This window comes from Pogona vitticeps, chromosome 4 (genome assembly GCF_051106095.1).
Source record: "Pogona vitticeps strain Pit_001003342236 chromosome 4, PviZW2.1, whole genome shotgun sequence".
NCBI classification, from domain to species: Eukaryota; Metazoa; Chordata; class Lepidosauria; order Squamata; family Agamidae; genus Pogona; species Pogona vitticeps.
In genome coordinates this window covers 235032854-235049032 of record NC_135786.1, presented here as the reverse complement: position 1 = coordinate 235049032, position 16179 = coordinate 235032854, and the positions used below count along the sequence as shown (strand labels likewise).

Here is a 16179-nt window from a genome sequence, read left to right as displayed (position 1 = left end):
TTGTTTGTTCGATTTATATCCTGCCCATCTGGTATATTCTACCACTCTGGGCGGCTTACAGAATATAAAAACAATTAAAAAACATAAAAACATTAGCATACAACAATAACAAATAGTGCAGGAATAAATAAATAATAAATAGCAAAGCAAAAGAAATTAGTAGTTGACAGGAGGGAAGGCCTGGATGTACATCCATGTTTTCAGCTGGCATTTGAAAGTAACCAGCGTAGGGGCATCACAAATCTCCGGTGGGAGGTTGTTCCAAAGGTGAGGAGCCACCGCCGAGAAGGCCCGGCTTCGAGTCTTTTCACTCCGGGCCTCCTTCAGCGTCAGGCTCCTCAGCCTCACCTCCTGACTCGCGCGGGTGATCCGAGTAGATCTTGGTGGGAGCAGGCACTGGTACGCTGCATCTCAGTCTTTTCGCTTTTCGCTCCCCGCCATCGCTCAAAGGCAGCCTCTTCTTCCACAAATTTCTTGAAAATTACATTTGACCTTCAGGCCGAAAACGTTTCCTTATTCTTTTTGCTCCCACCCCCTTCCATTCTGCTGCTTAAGTTGACCCACTGCCTTGCCAAGACGAAGGGCAGGGAAATTGCTTTAAAAGTTTGTTTCCAAAAAGCAATAATTATCAGTGTTTCTCTCCCCCCCCCCCCCCCGCCGTCCTCCAGTGGCAGTCGATTAATAGTTCGACAAAAACAGGATGCAAAGTTCTGGTTTTAAAAGAAAGAGGCTTCCAAAGGGAGTTTATAGAACAAGGCAATTTTAGCAAGTCAGAAACTGGTTTTATTTTCTTTAAGCTGCCAGTGTTTGCTGAGCATGCTTTTTTCCACAAAGGCTTGGATGGCTCTCCCTCCACTCTGGGGACTGAGAGCTGTTTGCTCGTTCGCTGCTTCCTTTCCTTCCGGCCTCCACACACACACACACACACACACACACAAACGTCTTAAGTAGTTTTTACCAACACGTTCAGGATCCCCAGAAGGATGATACAGGAAAAAGCGCATTTCCTTTTGCTTCACTTTCTATTCAAAAAGCGAGAGTGTTCCCAGCTTAACGTGTGATGGATGGTCATTTATCTGACCCTTGGGTTGCCTGCAATTATAGGAAGGAATTTTTATTGCCTTAGAGAGTGAGGAGCAGGCGGAGGGAGGAGCAGGCCTTTGGCTCCTGAACAAAACGTAAGAAGCTACAACAGGGTCGCCCCTTCCACCTCGGGAGATTTCACAAAAACACAAATAGACACACCAAAGAACCATGTTATTGGGAGCAATTCTGTAACTCTTGTTGGGGGGGGGGGTTGTAAAACAGGTGGTACCGGGAAAGATACCTTTAAAAAGTCATTTGCTATGTGACTTCCTAAAGTAGCTTGTTAACTGTTACAGGGTAGAATCCCATTAATGGTGTCCCATAGGAGTATCAGCGTACATCTTGACAGTGCCTGCTTGGCCACTAGGGGAGAAACTGGAGCTTTCGTTCGAGTTGCGTAGCAGTTGTGTAACGTGGTGCACAACAAAAAAATCCAGCAATTTATCTAGCAGCAATCTGCCCCTAAAATGTATGCCAATGGTTCCCCTTGACATTTAGTCCAGTCGTGTTCGACTCTAGGGGGCGGTGCTCATCCCTGTCTCCAAGCCATACAGCCAGCGTTTTGTCCAAAGACAATTTCCGTGGTCACGTGGCCAGCGCGACTAGACATGGAATGCCGTGACCTTCCCACCGAGGTGGTACCTATTTATTGACTCGCATTGAGCTGGGACAAGCGACGGGTCGCGTGGATTCGATCTCACCATGGCTGGTCTTCTGACCTTGCAGCACAGAGGTTTCTGCCGTTTAACCCGCAGAGCCACCACATCCCTGGACTTACACTGGTGTAATTATTCAGTTAGCTGGCTGGATATCTGAGCGTTCAGCCTGGAGGCAGGCGGTGCATCATGGCCTCTCCCAGTTTGAAGAGACCCTTGTCCAGCAGGCCGAGGCAAAGAGGCAGTCCCGAAAGCAGCAAAACCAGGGAGCTGGACAGGGGACAGATTGGATTTGTCTTCAGTGTGAAAGGGATTGTCGCTCTTGAATTGGCCTTCTCAGCCACATTAGACGCTGTTCCAAGTCCTCCATGCAGAACACGATGCCATAGTCTCACGAGACTGAAGGATGCCAATTCTGGCTGGATAGCTTAGAGGCTGAGACTTTGATTCTCCACTTTGCCTCCCTGTGAAAAGAATCAGACTGGATGGCCTTGGGCAAGCTGCACAGTCTCAGGATGCCCCCCCCCCCAAAAGGGAAGGGTAAACCACTTCTGTGTGTTCTCTACCTAGAAAACCCTGAAAAGGCTATGCGTAAGTCAGAATTGGCATCATATGGTTATTATTAATAATTTCATTGAATTCTGGCCACTGTTTCTTATGGCTAATTAGTAGTTAGTTACATCAATTGTTACATTTTTGTTTCTTAGTTTTAAAGTACTCCTTTAGGGAAGAAAAGTCTACTTGAAAAGTGAGAAAACAGCCTAAAACGGGGGAGAGGGGTATGATGTTCTGAAAATGCTCTCACAAAACGTTTTTGCCATTTAAAATAAGTTACAGTAATGAGAAAACATTACTTGCTGTGTTGAAGAAAAAAATACAATATTACGAGTTATCATGTAACATACACTTTAAAAAGTCATTTTTCTGACTTGTTACCAAAGAAAGGAGCATGTTACAGGTAATATCAATATTTATAATAGTTGAAATTCTTTTGGCATAACTGTCCCTGTAGAAAACTGAAGACATTATCAACAAAGGACAATTTTCTACAATAAAAAATGTCCTGTTCCACAGCTTTTTGGACTCCCTTCCATAGCATGGAAGCTGAAGGACAAGAGGAGGAAGTCTTTTATTATAGAAATTCTCCTCCTGCTGGAACTGTTATCAGGAGGTAGAAATTTCCAATAATTAAATACTGTCTTCCTATATCCTGTGGCTCCTGTGCGATGAAAGAATTACACAGAACGTGAGAAAGCAGAGGGACAAAAGTAGGAAGTTTTTGATGAATAAACATCACCCCCTACTGATAATGTCATCACCCTTCCGCAGGATTTCAGCCAGTGTGTTAGCTCCACACTCTGTACTGGACTTCAGATATTAACGGAGTACAGTGGTGCCCCGCTTGACAACGATAACGCCTTCCAGCAAAATTGCTGTACAGTGAAATCGCCGTCAAGCGAAAGTAAAAAACCTATTGGAATGCATTGAAAACCAGTTAATGTGTTCCAATGGGGGAAATACCTGCTCGTTTTGCAGAGATCGCCCATAGAGAACCGCCGAACAGCTGCTCTAATTCACTGTAATGCGAAGCTTCCATCTGGAAAACATCCATTTTGCGAAGGGAAGGTGCCCATTTTGCGAAGGGAAGCCATTTTACAAGCCGGGAAAATCGTCATCAAGCAAAAAAATGGTTCCTGAAACAAGGACCAAATCAACATCAAGCGGAAAAAAAAAACATAGAAACATAGTTTTGCAATCGCTATAGTGATCGCAAAAAAGTCATCGTACAGAATTTTGTTGTCAAGCGGGGTCATCGTCAAGTGGGGCACCACTGTAATCTAAATCTGATTCATTGTGGGCAACCACCAAGCCACTGTTGCATCATAAGTTCTGTCTGAACACAAGTAGTGAGGATGAAATTAATGGGTGCTTCTTTGTTATTTTTTCTTCTGGTGAATATTGGTCCCCTCTCCCCTCCTGTTGACCTCAGTGGGGAATTCTGTTGCCTCACGGAGGCATCAGGGGGCGCTAGAATGTGCCACTTGTTGCCAATAGGAAGAGTTCCCTTAAGTATAATTGATGCTTTGGGACAGAGAGGTGTTCTCTCAGATAACAGAGCGAACGGGAACCTCCATAGCCTCCTAACCTTTTCCAGGCATCAAATTGTAGACCCTTGGTCTAGATGGGTGGGACAGAAATCTAATAAAAAATAAATAAATAAATTGGAAGGTGGAGACTGCGGGATTCATTTGCCAGTGTCATATTTCTGAAGGCATTCTGCTTCAAAAGAGTCTTGTTTGAAATGCATCATGAGTAAAAAACAGTCTTTCCGTCCAGGATTACGACCCAGAACACTGTGAAGATTATTGTGATCGAGATACGCCAAACGGTTCGAAAAAGGAGCAGGGTGGGGCCTGCAAACCGGGCCTTATGCGAACATGCAGAATTACGAGTAGCAGCTGATGGAGAAAACGGCTGAACCCGGATGGCCAGAATTTGGTCTCCAGCAGAGCTATTTGGTTCTCAAAAAATATCTCTCTCTTCTACTGCTCCTCTTGACTGGGAGAATGCCTCCAGCTTTGTAGAATCATTTCAACAGCCCAGATGATCTCCAGATGCCTTTAAAATGTGCTTCTTTCAATCTCCCTTTGAGAAATACCTCTGCTATCTACTGACTTTTTCCTTTTTTAAACTCCTTTTCTTTCTGAGGGTTTGTGTAACCTGATCCCACTAGTGCAGGTCAGGCAATTGGTAATCTAATTACGGCAGACTCTGCTTCAAAGCCATCTGCTCTTCCATTTAAAGTACCAGGCCCTGGATAACTTTTTCTAATCAGCCTGCAAAATGGGAACCACTGCTATTTATTCCAAAGTTTGAAGGTTAAAAAAAAGAGCGTCCATCTTTTTCTCTTTTTCTCTCTTCCTTTCTTTGAGATGTGAGAAGCAAAGCAACGGGCATTGGTTGGTGAATAGAAATGCATTATTCAACAGTATTTGGAAGAGAATGAACAGAGATAACAAGAGCATTGCTCCTGGAAGAAACCAAGGGAAGTGCCTGTTATGATAGTAGCTGCGAGTGATCTGCCTGAGAGACATTGCATCAAGATTTTTGTCTGCCAATGGTATGTCCCCCCCCCCCCATCGCTACCAAATGCCAATTGGAAAATGAGCTTCATGATTAGGTAAAGGTAAAGGTTCTCCTTGACATTTAGTCCAGTCGCGTCCGACTCTAGGGGTCGGTGCTCATCCCCGTTTCCAAGCCATAGAGCCAGCGTTTGTCCGAAGACAGTTTCCGTGGTCACGTGGCTGGCACGACTAGACACGGAACGTCATGACCTTCCCACCATGGTGGTCCCTATTTATCTACTTGCATTTTTACATGCTTTCGAACTGCTAGGCTGGCAGGAGCTGGGACAAGTTCACTCCATTGTGTGGATTCGATCTTACAACTGCTGGTCTTCTGACCCTGCAGCACAGAGGCTTCTCCAGTTTAACCCACAGTGCCTCCACGTCCCCACTCATGATTAGGACAACCTAAACTGTCAATGGTAACTGCTCGGAGACAGAGCACAAACCTGGCAAAATATTGTGGGCCTCATCACCCTACAACTTAACAGTCATTCCTTCTTCCTGTGGAACATTGAGAATGATTTTGCCCAGCGAATGAAGGTGAACGATCTACTAGAGAAACATGTTACGGTCTTCATGCCGCTTCTTTAATCTAGAATTTATGGACAAGATTTGAAACATGATGAAGAAGTTCTGTTCTGTTTTCACCATTAATGGAGGGACCATCAGATGCAGCCCTGGCTTGGAAAGATTCTGTATCCAGTGACAAGGCTGAGCCATTGGGCCGTTGGTCTGATGGCTTTATGTTTCAGATAAGTAATGATCTGCATGAGTGAATAAATGATCAAAGACAGCCTTTCCACATCAGCAAACGCATCTCACAAGGATCTGGTCCACCCACAAATCCATGCAGATACTGAATAACCAGGAAAGATCAAAGCAATGTGCACGTAGGGGGGAGCAAGTTCTGTTAAAACCCTTTTCGTCTTGAACCAGCTTAGAATCATTCACCTTGGTTAATATCTGTCTGGCTATTCCTCTCTCCTTCCTACTTGCCCAGGTGCAGTATTGGATCCAGAGGTTGCTTCACTATTCACCTCCTCTGTCTTCACAATTCAGAGACCAGTTAACAAAAGGCTTATCCCCAATGGATAAACTCACGTTGTTGCTTCCGGAGTGGAAGGATCAACCCGCAGGTGGTGTAGTCAAATTCTTCAGGGACACTCCTTCCATATGAAGGGCTAAGATTTGCTTCCTGCCAGCTCAGGTAGGCCTGATGTCAACGGTGGTCTGACAACATCTGGAGAGCCCCTCTCTGCTATGAGGCCAGGTTAGGAATGATCTAAGGAAAGGTCAAGGCATGGGTGGCCTTTTTGACACCAGGTTTATTAACACAGCCAGCCCAAGTAGTTTTTGCTGCCTGAGTTAAAAGGTTTGCTGCCCACATACCCAACTGATTCCATGCCTAGAAGCCAACAGGATGCACAGTTGAATCTTGCTTCAGCAAACTATGGGATGCCTGAAAACTGTCATCTGTCTCCTCAGAGATCTGTCTCATTCTGTCAACTGGAAGACATGGCAGGGCAAATACCCTGTTTCCCCAAAAATAAGACCTAAACTGAAAATCAGCCCTAGTAGGATTTTTCAGGATGCTCGTCATATAAGCCCTACCCCAAAAACAAGCCCTAGTTAAGTTGAAAGCCCACCCTCCACCCTTGTGCAGCAACCGGAAGAAGAGGACAGGACTGTATTTGAATAAACGTAGATGGTTGTACATGAAAAAAATAAAACATCCCCTGAAAATAAGCCCTAATGCTTTTATTGGAGGGAGCAAAAATTAATATAAGACCCTGTGTTCTTTTTGGGGAAACACGGTAGCAATCAATGATCACAATTTAATTTTTTTTTAAAAAAATCAGTTTTTTGAATTAAACCATCAAAACTCCATTTTTAAAAATTTAAATCCACTCTGAGAGATGGCATTGTTACTTGGCCAGGAAAGCGATGCTATGCCATTATCTCCGCTACGCATGGCCATGCTTTTTCATTTTCATTTTTCCCTCTGAAAATGCTGCTTGACATCCAGAATTCTTCATCCCATCTTTTCAGGAACTCACAAGAAAAAGACAATCAGGCACACATGTACTTCATTTACTCAGCTCAGGTTCATCCAGACACACCGGCACACAGGAACATCCTGGTTTCAGTAAGCCTGTCATTATAAGAGGTCCCTGATGTGAATCCAGGAAAGCAAAGCAAACTTTGATCCTCAATATTTCAACAGTTTGAAGCCAAATCCCCTACATTTATTTATTTATTTATTTATTTATTTATTTATTTATTTATTTATTTATTTATTTATTTATTTAGTTAGTTAGTTAGTTAGTTAGTTAGTTAGTTAGTTAGTTAGTTAGTTAGTTAGTTAGTTAGTTAGTTAGTTAGTTAGTTAGTTAGTTAGTTAGTTACAGTGGTGCCTCGCATAGCGAGGGTAATCCGTTCCGGATTAACCTTCGCTATGGCGAAACATCGCTGAATGGGACAGAAAAGCCCATAGGAACGCATTAAACATCATTTAATGCGTTCCAAATGGGCCGAAAATTCACCGTTCAGCGATGCTTCCTGGGTCCGGCAGTCATTTGCCCGCCCTTGTTAAGCAAGGGCAGGGCGCGAAAACGCTGCGGGCGGCCATTTCGGGGCTTCCGGCGGCCATTTTGGAGCCACCAAACAGCTGATCGTCGGTCTTCGTTTTGCGAAGATCGGTAAGCGAAACGCTTATCGATCTTCGCAAGCAAGTTTTGCCCATAGGGGCCATCGGTATGCGATCACATTTGCGATTGCTGTGACCCCATCGCTATGCGATTTCGTCATTATACGGTGCGCTCATTAAGCGAGGCACCACTGTATTTATTTATTTATTTATTTATTTATTTATTTATTTATTTATTTATTTTATATCCTGCCTATCTAGTCGATTAAGACCACTGTAGGCAGCTTACAACAATAATATAACAATGTGAATAAGAACAGTTTTAAATAAGGGGAAAACTTTGGACAAATGGGATAGACACTAGAAAAGGTGAGAAAGGGAAAAGGAAAGGAGAGGGGGTTATAACAGCACTATCAGACTCTGTGCTCTAAACCCAAATGTTGTAGTTGTGATTCTAGCAGGTCGTGGTTAAGGGATGAGTTTGGATGTACAAGTGCTCACCAGGAACAATCCTTAACCCTTCCTCCCACACACAGAGGCAAAAGCTGGGTTGGTTCATGTTAATGAATGAGGAATGGCTCTTTTGTAAAATGGATGGCTTTTAATGGCCAATTCAAGACTAAACTGACTTCAAATCATCTTCATAGGCATCCTTCGGTCTCAAGAGACTATGGTAACATGCTCTGTATCGAGAAGTGTCCTCTCCAGAGCATGAAGCCTGGATAAAGTAATATGGAGGATAGGCTGTTACCCAAGCAGAAGATCCCCCCTCTCCACATTGCTGAAATGGTCCAATGGAAAGGCAAGAGCCAATACGACTGGTTCCAGCAACGTCGCAGGAGTTGGCAGAACGACACAAGTTGCCTTCGGGACTCCAGCTCCGGATTTTGCCTCTAGGTTAACTCCTGAAGCCTTTTCCATGAGTGGATATAGCCATAAGGCAGTGGAGGTTTGAAATCGGAGTTTTCCTTCTCCTAGATGGGCTGCCTTCCATGGCTGACAAGCCCCACCTACTCGGCCTGCTCTTTAATAGTGCGGAAGTATGATCCAACCCTTAAAACTTTCCTGCCTCCTCATAACAGGGTTGGTTGGGTACAATATACTCTTCCCACAAAAATCCATTTCTTTCCCAGCTGGTATGAGAACTGCTGCTAAACTCAGGAGGCACAGGGAAGTTGTGAGGTTTTGAGTTTGGGATCTCATGATCCCTAAAACCAGAAAGTCCAAAGATGTGTGAGCCCTGGCTCCATAATTCCATTGGTTACAGGACTTTCTTACTTTCTTCTAAGAATAATAATCTTAAAATGGAAGAACTGGAAGGGACCCTGTGGATCATCCAGTCCAGCCCCATCACGGAAGTGGTGTGGGGAATCAAACTCCTAATCTTCGGCTCTGCAACCAAAGACCTAAACCACTGGGGTGGCTCTAGATTTCATACTATCAGATGGAAAACGAAAATCTTCTCCTTATGCACTTTCTCCACGCTGCACGACATTTTATGTTTTTCTATCATACCTCCTCTCACTTGGCTTTCCCCTTTCAAGGAAAAACCCTCAGCTGGTGAAACCTTCTTTGCTCACGAGTAAATAGGTTCAGCCCAGTGGTCCTTCGTTCTGGTTCCCTTTTCTGCAAGGACTTTGGCGTTGTTATTATGTCCCATCAAGTCACCTCCGATTTAGGACGACCTTATGAATGAGTGATCTCCAAAATGCCCTGTCCTCGGCAGCCCCGCTTAGCTTTTGTAAAATAAAGGCTCTGGTTTCCTTGACGGCGTCCTTAGATCCTGTGTTCTTTATTGCTGTTCCAAAAGGCACTCCAACACTGTTCCTCTGAAATCATTATACTGTACTCTGCTTCTTTTCATGAATGACTTATTAACTCCTTTGATCAGTGAAGCATCAGGCAGCTATAAGTAAAGTACCCTTAAACAAGCGTATGGTTTAAAATAGCTAGCAACCTATTTACGTCCTGTAACACTTGAATTTATTCTCTTCTCTTCTCTCTTCCTTTGCAGGAGACCTACACGGGGCAGAAGTGGTGGATGGAGGCAACCAGAGTCGGTAGGAATAATTGGACAGAATCAGCAATCTGCTGTCTCCTGTTGTGTTTTATTTCATTCAACCAATGTACTTCTAAATTCCATTGTGCCTTTTTGCTCATGGAAGGGAGCCCCTGGAAGGCCATCAGCAGTAAAATAATAAACAAATTCAAGGCTGCCTGTAATGAGAAACTGCCATAAAAATAAAGTAAGGAAAGATGGATGACAGCTAGTTGGTTCCACCAAAGACAGGCTGGAGCAGTGTTGTATTTGGCTGCCCTCTGAATGCTGAAAAGGAGGCTGCAAAGCAAACTGTTTCAGAGTAGAAGAGTTCCACAGGCTAGGTGCCACCACTGAGAGGACCCCGTCTATATTATTGCTGCCTGAGAGTGCCGCCATAATCATGTGCTGGCACAGCAAGTCAGCAGTTTATAAGGCAATTATAAAAATGAGGGCAGCCCAGACAAAAAATGATAATGCTGGTCACAGAGATGGGCGAAACGTTAGGAAGAACAATCTTCAGAACACGGCTGAAGAAACCAAAAACCCCACAACCATCAAAAAATTCTAACTCTGAAACTGGGCTTCAGATCAGCACCTTTGGCACAATTGTAGCAGGCAGTCTGTTCGACCTCTGTGCAAAATTTGGGGAAGTGTGGGCAAAGGTTTTCTGAGTTACAGTTTTTAGAAGTAAAACTGTTTTATACCCGCTCCCATTCAGAAACAAGAAGCCCTAAAATTGAAAGAAAATTGGGGGCCCACCTATCTTCAATAAACATTATCTCAAGATTTCTAAGACCAAACAGCCTCCTCATGTAAGTATTCATAGGAAGAATCAGCTCTACCTCTGCAGCAATCTCAATGGACAGTTAGCTAACTTTTTAACTCCTTCCTGCCAAAGAGGTTTATCAAAATCATGCTTGCAAGGGGATTCCATGTCAGGTTGTAAGCTTGGAGACACAAAGAAGAACATTTGATTTAAAAAAAACAGATATTGATTTTAATATATATATATTTTAAAAGAATACAGAACAAATATTTGGAAGCTCACCTGTTTAAGCTGTGAAATTACTGTCTTTTGGTTTTGTAGCTGAGGGTGGTCTTACTTGGGGCCTATATCCTCTCATAGTCTCTGGTTAAAGTCTTCATTCCAACCATTTTGTCACTATACAATTGCTGAATGATTTTTTTAAAAAAACTCCAAAGATATGATGTGACATCAAGTCACTTCAGATGTGTGGTGACTAGATGAGTTGATGACTTCCAAAATGTCCTATCATTAACAGCTCTGCTCAGATCTTGCACACCGACATCATCTGATAGTAGGTCGTTCTCTCTTCCTACTCTCCTCTACTTCCTAACAATATGGTCTTTTCTAGTAAGTTCTGCTTAGTGCTTGCAAGCTAACTGTCGCATATTTTCTCGAGGAGAAAAATGGGATATAAATATTTTAGACAAACAAACAAATTAGTCCTTTAGCAGTGGTGTGGGCCTTTCCTTCCTGCACAGAAAGACCTTTGAGGGGCCATACAAATCATCCCATCTTCATCTTGTTCAAAGGCTGCGGGGTTGTGGTTTTGCTCCAAATTGTACTATTTTTCCGAACCCTCTGTATGTATTTGCTGCACGTACTTTGCTCTGACTCGCAAAGACAGAAGTGGGGCTGATGGGTCTCCATCTTCCATCCAAAACACATTGTGGTTGTATTGTGAAATTAAAAATTGGTAGCTGTCTTCCATTGACTCCACCTAAGATCAGACAAAAAGACAGAAGTCTAAAAACCGTGGTAAATTTTAGCCACAGCTAAAACTTAGTGCCATTCATAAGGACCAAACTCAGTACTTAAATGAAGGATTGGCTTAAAGCTGTCTCTTTTGGTTAATTCAGTCTTGTAAAAAGTCATAGGACTGAAGATAATTATACATGACTGACTACCGTAAACCCTGCTGGAACTGTGGTTTTTAGTTTTTCTGCCTTCGGGGAATCCTTTGTACACCCATTTGTCTACCCAGAAGCACCTGCTACAGAGACATGGAACTGCCAGGGCTTACAACCAGACAAGGTAATCCTTGATTGGTTCTTAAAACATTGAACACAGGTAAGATTTCAAGCTTTCCTGTCTTCCACTGCCTCCAGGAAGTACTGTAGTGGAAAACAGGAGAGCCTGGCGTTCTCTGGTCGATGGGGGTCACGAAGAGTCGGACACAACTTAACAACTAAACAACAAACAATAACAAGATTTCAAGCTCTATGGGGCTCTTCTGCAGGCTGTGCAGAATTTGGGTGTGGGTAGAGAGGAGCAGGAAACTCTTCTTGGCAGACTTCAGAAGCTATAGTTAGGTAAACAGAGCATTCAGAGAGAGAATGGTGCCCTTTCATCGGTAAAAATAACAACTGAATGTGGTCCAGTCAGTTCTGACTTCTGGTGACCCTTGCCAATGTGTTCTGGGTACAGAGTAATCGGAAGTTGTCCTGCACAGCTTGCCCAAGGCTACCTAGGCTGGCTGGAACTCATCTTCTCCTGGGACTCATCATGAAGAATCAAACTCCCAACCTCTACCTAACTCACTGAGCTGTCCAGCCAGCTATATGTCTTCCATCTATATAACTGGAGGAAGACACTTGACTCTACAGGACAAGGTAAAGGTTCCCCTTGACAATTTTTGTCCAGTCGTGTCCGACCCTAGGGGGCGGCACTCATCCCGCTCTTCAAGCCATAGAGCCAGCGTTTGTCCGAAGACAATCTTTCCGTGGTCACATGGCCAGTGTGATTTAGACACGGAACGCTGTTTACCTTCCCACCGAGGTGGTCCCTATTTATCTACTCGCATTTGCATGCTTTCGAACCGCTAGGTTGGCGGGAGCTGGGACAAGCGACGGGTGCTCATTCCATTGCGTGGATTTGATGTTACGACTGCTTGGTCTTCTGACCCTGCAGCACAGGCTTCTGTGGTTTAGCCCACAGCGCCAACACGTCTCCAGCCGCCACCACGTCTACAGGACAATCTTGATCCAAATGCTTCTCCAGCTGGTTTTACAAACATAGAGTCTCGTTTTGGGATTCTTAACTCCAGATCCCAGAGCCTCGACATCTGATCAGGTTGATTGTGGGATTTTTCTCTTCCTCCTTCCCCCTGCAAGCTTTACGGTGCTCAGCATGGAGAGGAATCCTACAACATTCAATAGCACACCAGTTATTTAAAAAATGATCCAATCCAATCATCACCCTTATTTTCAGATTTTGAATGACCACAACAGACAAGTACTGTTAGCACTTTATAGACTACTAGAATTGTTTCAGTGTAATGATCCAGAAAAGCTTGCACTTCCCCGAATCTGTTTATCTTTCAAGGTTGTCCTTTGCTTTTTCTCCGTGTTATTTTCGTTTCTGTTTTGCTTGTTCCCCTTTCATGCTGTTAGCAAGTCTTTTCAAAGGGCGGAAATTCAGGGACATTACCCACAATTCTTTTGGTGACAACCTACAGTATATCTTGTAGATATACGTTGCAGCTTCTTGTATTTCTTGGGATTTCCATTTCTGGCACATGAGAATTAATGCTGCAGCATACCCTGATATTTTTATAGAGGAAAATGTCTAATTGCAGTTTTCTTTGCAATTAAACCTCTGTTCTGCTTCATCATTTAATTGTCTGAAGTCTTTCATGCAAAATACAAATATAACACATATTCCACAAAAATAATTTTAACAACTATTATACATTTTTAAAAACCTAAAGAAATTCCACATATACACATAATGTGCTCCCCACCCCAACTAGGACCAATGGAAATACTCTCCTTGCTATTACAGAGCCCTCTTCCCCCTAACCAGGAATACATTGATTCTTGCAAAGTTACACAATCATTCCCCTTTGTTAATACAAAGTCAATAAATTCTCCCCATATCTCTCTAAGCGTATTCTTATTTGACATATCTTTTTTTACTTTAATATTGCAAGTTACTTTCTTTATTAATAACTCTATTCCACACTTTTAAAATACGATTCATATAACTCGGGATCACACTTACGGTAACTTTCCAAATTAACTTAGCCACTGTTAGTAGATTTGTGATCAATTCTTTCATTGTCCAATTCACTCTCAAATATCAATAAGTTTAGGACATATTCCTAGATTTAACATTAATATTCCATTAATTTCTTCGAAAAACAGCTTGCAGAATTTAAATATATATTCACCCTTCCCACCACATATGAAAATAGATGTAAAAGACATAGCAATTGTTGTTGCTGTTTAGTTGATAAGTTGTGTCTGACTTTTTGTGACCCCATGGACCAGAGCACGCCAGGCCCTCCTGTCTTCCACAGCCTCCTGGAGTTGGGTCAAATTCATGTTGGTGGCGTCAATGACACTGTCTAACTATCTCGTCCTCTGTCATCCCCTTCTCCTCTTGCCCTCACACTTTCCCAACATCAGGGTCTTTTCCAGGGAGTCTTCTCTTTTCATGAGATGGCCAAAGTATTGGAGCCTCAGCTTCAGGATCTGTCCTTCCAGTGAGCACTCAGGGTTGATTTCCTTCAGAATGGATAGGTTTGTTCTCTTTGGAGTCCAGGAGACTCTCAAGAGTCTCCTCCAGCACCACAATTTAAAAGCATCAATTCCTCGGCGGTCAGCCTTCTTTATCGTCCAGCTCTCAGTTCCATACATCGCTACTGGAAAAACCATAGCTTTGAATATGCGGACCTTTGTCGGCTAGGTGATGTGTCTGCTTTTTAAGATGCTGTCTAGGTTTGTCACCACTTTCCTCCCAAGAAGCAGGTGCCTTTTAATTTCGTGGCTGCTGTCCCCATCTGCGGTGGTCATGGAGCCCAAGAAAGTAAAATCTGTCACTGCCTCCGTATCTTCCCCTTCTATTTGCAGCAATACTAAATTTTAATTTCTCATGACGTATGTGGAGGAAGAACTTGTCAATCTGTTATGAGGACACTTTTCTAAAAAACAAGCAGCTTATCTTGTGTTGTCACACATGTTTTGAATTTGTCTGTCTGTCATATCCGGTTTGTTCTGTGGTTAAGCTTTTCAGCAGTTGCTTTACCACTGGGCAGGACTGTCCCTATGCGGTGGGAGGGGTGCAGCTGAATGGAATTTTTTTCACTTTCCTTGAAGGTAAGGGACATGCTTGCCTCGTGGCGCAGTGGTTAAACTGCTGTCCTGCAGCCAAAACTGTGCTCATGACCCGGGGTTCAATCCTGGTAGCCGGCTCAAGGTTGACTCAGCCTTCTGTCCTTCCAAGGTCATTAAAATGAGTACCCAGCTTGCTGGGGGGGCAGTGTGTAGCCTGCATAGTTAACTTGTAATTCGCACAGAGTGTGCTTAAAGCACTATGGGGCGGTATATAAGCAGCACGCTTTGCTTTTGCTTTCATTGACAAACTGTGCAGTGTAGAAACCCCGTAACCAGGATAGCAAGGGGTCAGGCATTGCATCTCTACCAGATGCATCACCCATTGCATCTGGGTGACGACAGTATCTGTTCTCAGTGCCAGTGTGGACATTTCTGAGGTATGTCCTTTAGACCATGCACAGAATGCATTACTCTCACTGCTGAATTACAATGCTCTCCTTCCTCGAGAGAGCAGTGATTCCCCACCTTACATCACCGGGGGGGGGGGGTGTTCTTGGACTGCAACTCCCAGAAACCCTGGACAGCACTGCTGGTGGCGAAAGCTTCCGGGAGCTGCAGTCCAAGAACCCCCAGGTGATCCACGGTGGGGAACCACTTGCTCTAAAGCATAGCTTTTCCAGGTGAGAGGACATATCACTTTCTGTACTTATCGAATTCCATTATCCTCTGAACGGTGTACACTTCCACACACACACTCCAACCCTGCATCTAAAGAAACTAATTCGAGAGAACACTTCATGCATCCATCAAAGCAGACTGTGGCCCCTGGCAGCTTACGTCATTACAGCTTGAATCCTATTGCAAACAAAATTAAGTAACAGTGTGATGAGGGAGCGATCTCCCTGAAAGCTGCCCTTCCAGGAACCAGCTCCAAAAAAGGACAGCATGGCAATTGGACCCGAACGGTCTGTCTTGGGCACAGAGTAGGTTCAGACTGGTTCACAATCTTCTGTATGTTGTCTGATCACTGGAAAAGTATCCACACTGGACTGTACCACAAACAATTCAAAATCTGAGCTATATCTTGATTGCTCCCTAAATATTGGCACTTGTTAATGAGGTGCTGGGTGCACTCCCAGTTTTATGCCTAAGGGTGCATGTTCAGGAAGGCAACCAGCACCTTGTTTATGAGCAGCAATGTGCCACAATAAAAGTGTAAATCAGCAATGCAATGATGGCCAATAAATGCAAACTAATGCAGCATTCAAATGCTTCCAAGTAGACGGGTGCTGTTCACCTCCCCTGCTATTCCTCTGTCTGTGGATTTGGTTTCTTCATTTAAAAAGAGAGAGAGAGAGAGAGAGAGAGGCGGGTGAAGCTGTGGAAAAGCAAGGTGGGGGGTTATCAATAGTGCCGTCTTCGCACCCCTCATGTTCTGTAAATGAGGCAGAAAATGGAAAAGAAAGCAAATTGCTACACAGGTTTGTTTGTTTGTTTGTTTGTTTATTTAATGGAAACTTTGAGGCTTTTTAACTGAGG

The 16179-nt window shown here is 43.7% G+C and overlaps 1 protein-coding gene across 2 annotated transcripts in view; it reads left to right on the top strand.

Annotated features, from left to right (window-relative positions):
* Window positions 1-16179, top strand: part of SLC45A4 (solute carrier family 45 member 4) — a 157999-nt gene that overhangs the window by 36021 nt on the left and 105799 nt on the right. For both annotated transcript variants that reach the window (XM_072999399.2, XM_072999400.2), the window contains exon 2: window positions 9532-9577. The gene's annotated coding sequence lies outside the window, so the exon portion shown is untranslated. The remainder of the gene's footprint in view (window positions 1-9531; window positions 9578-16179) is intronic.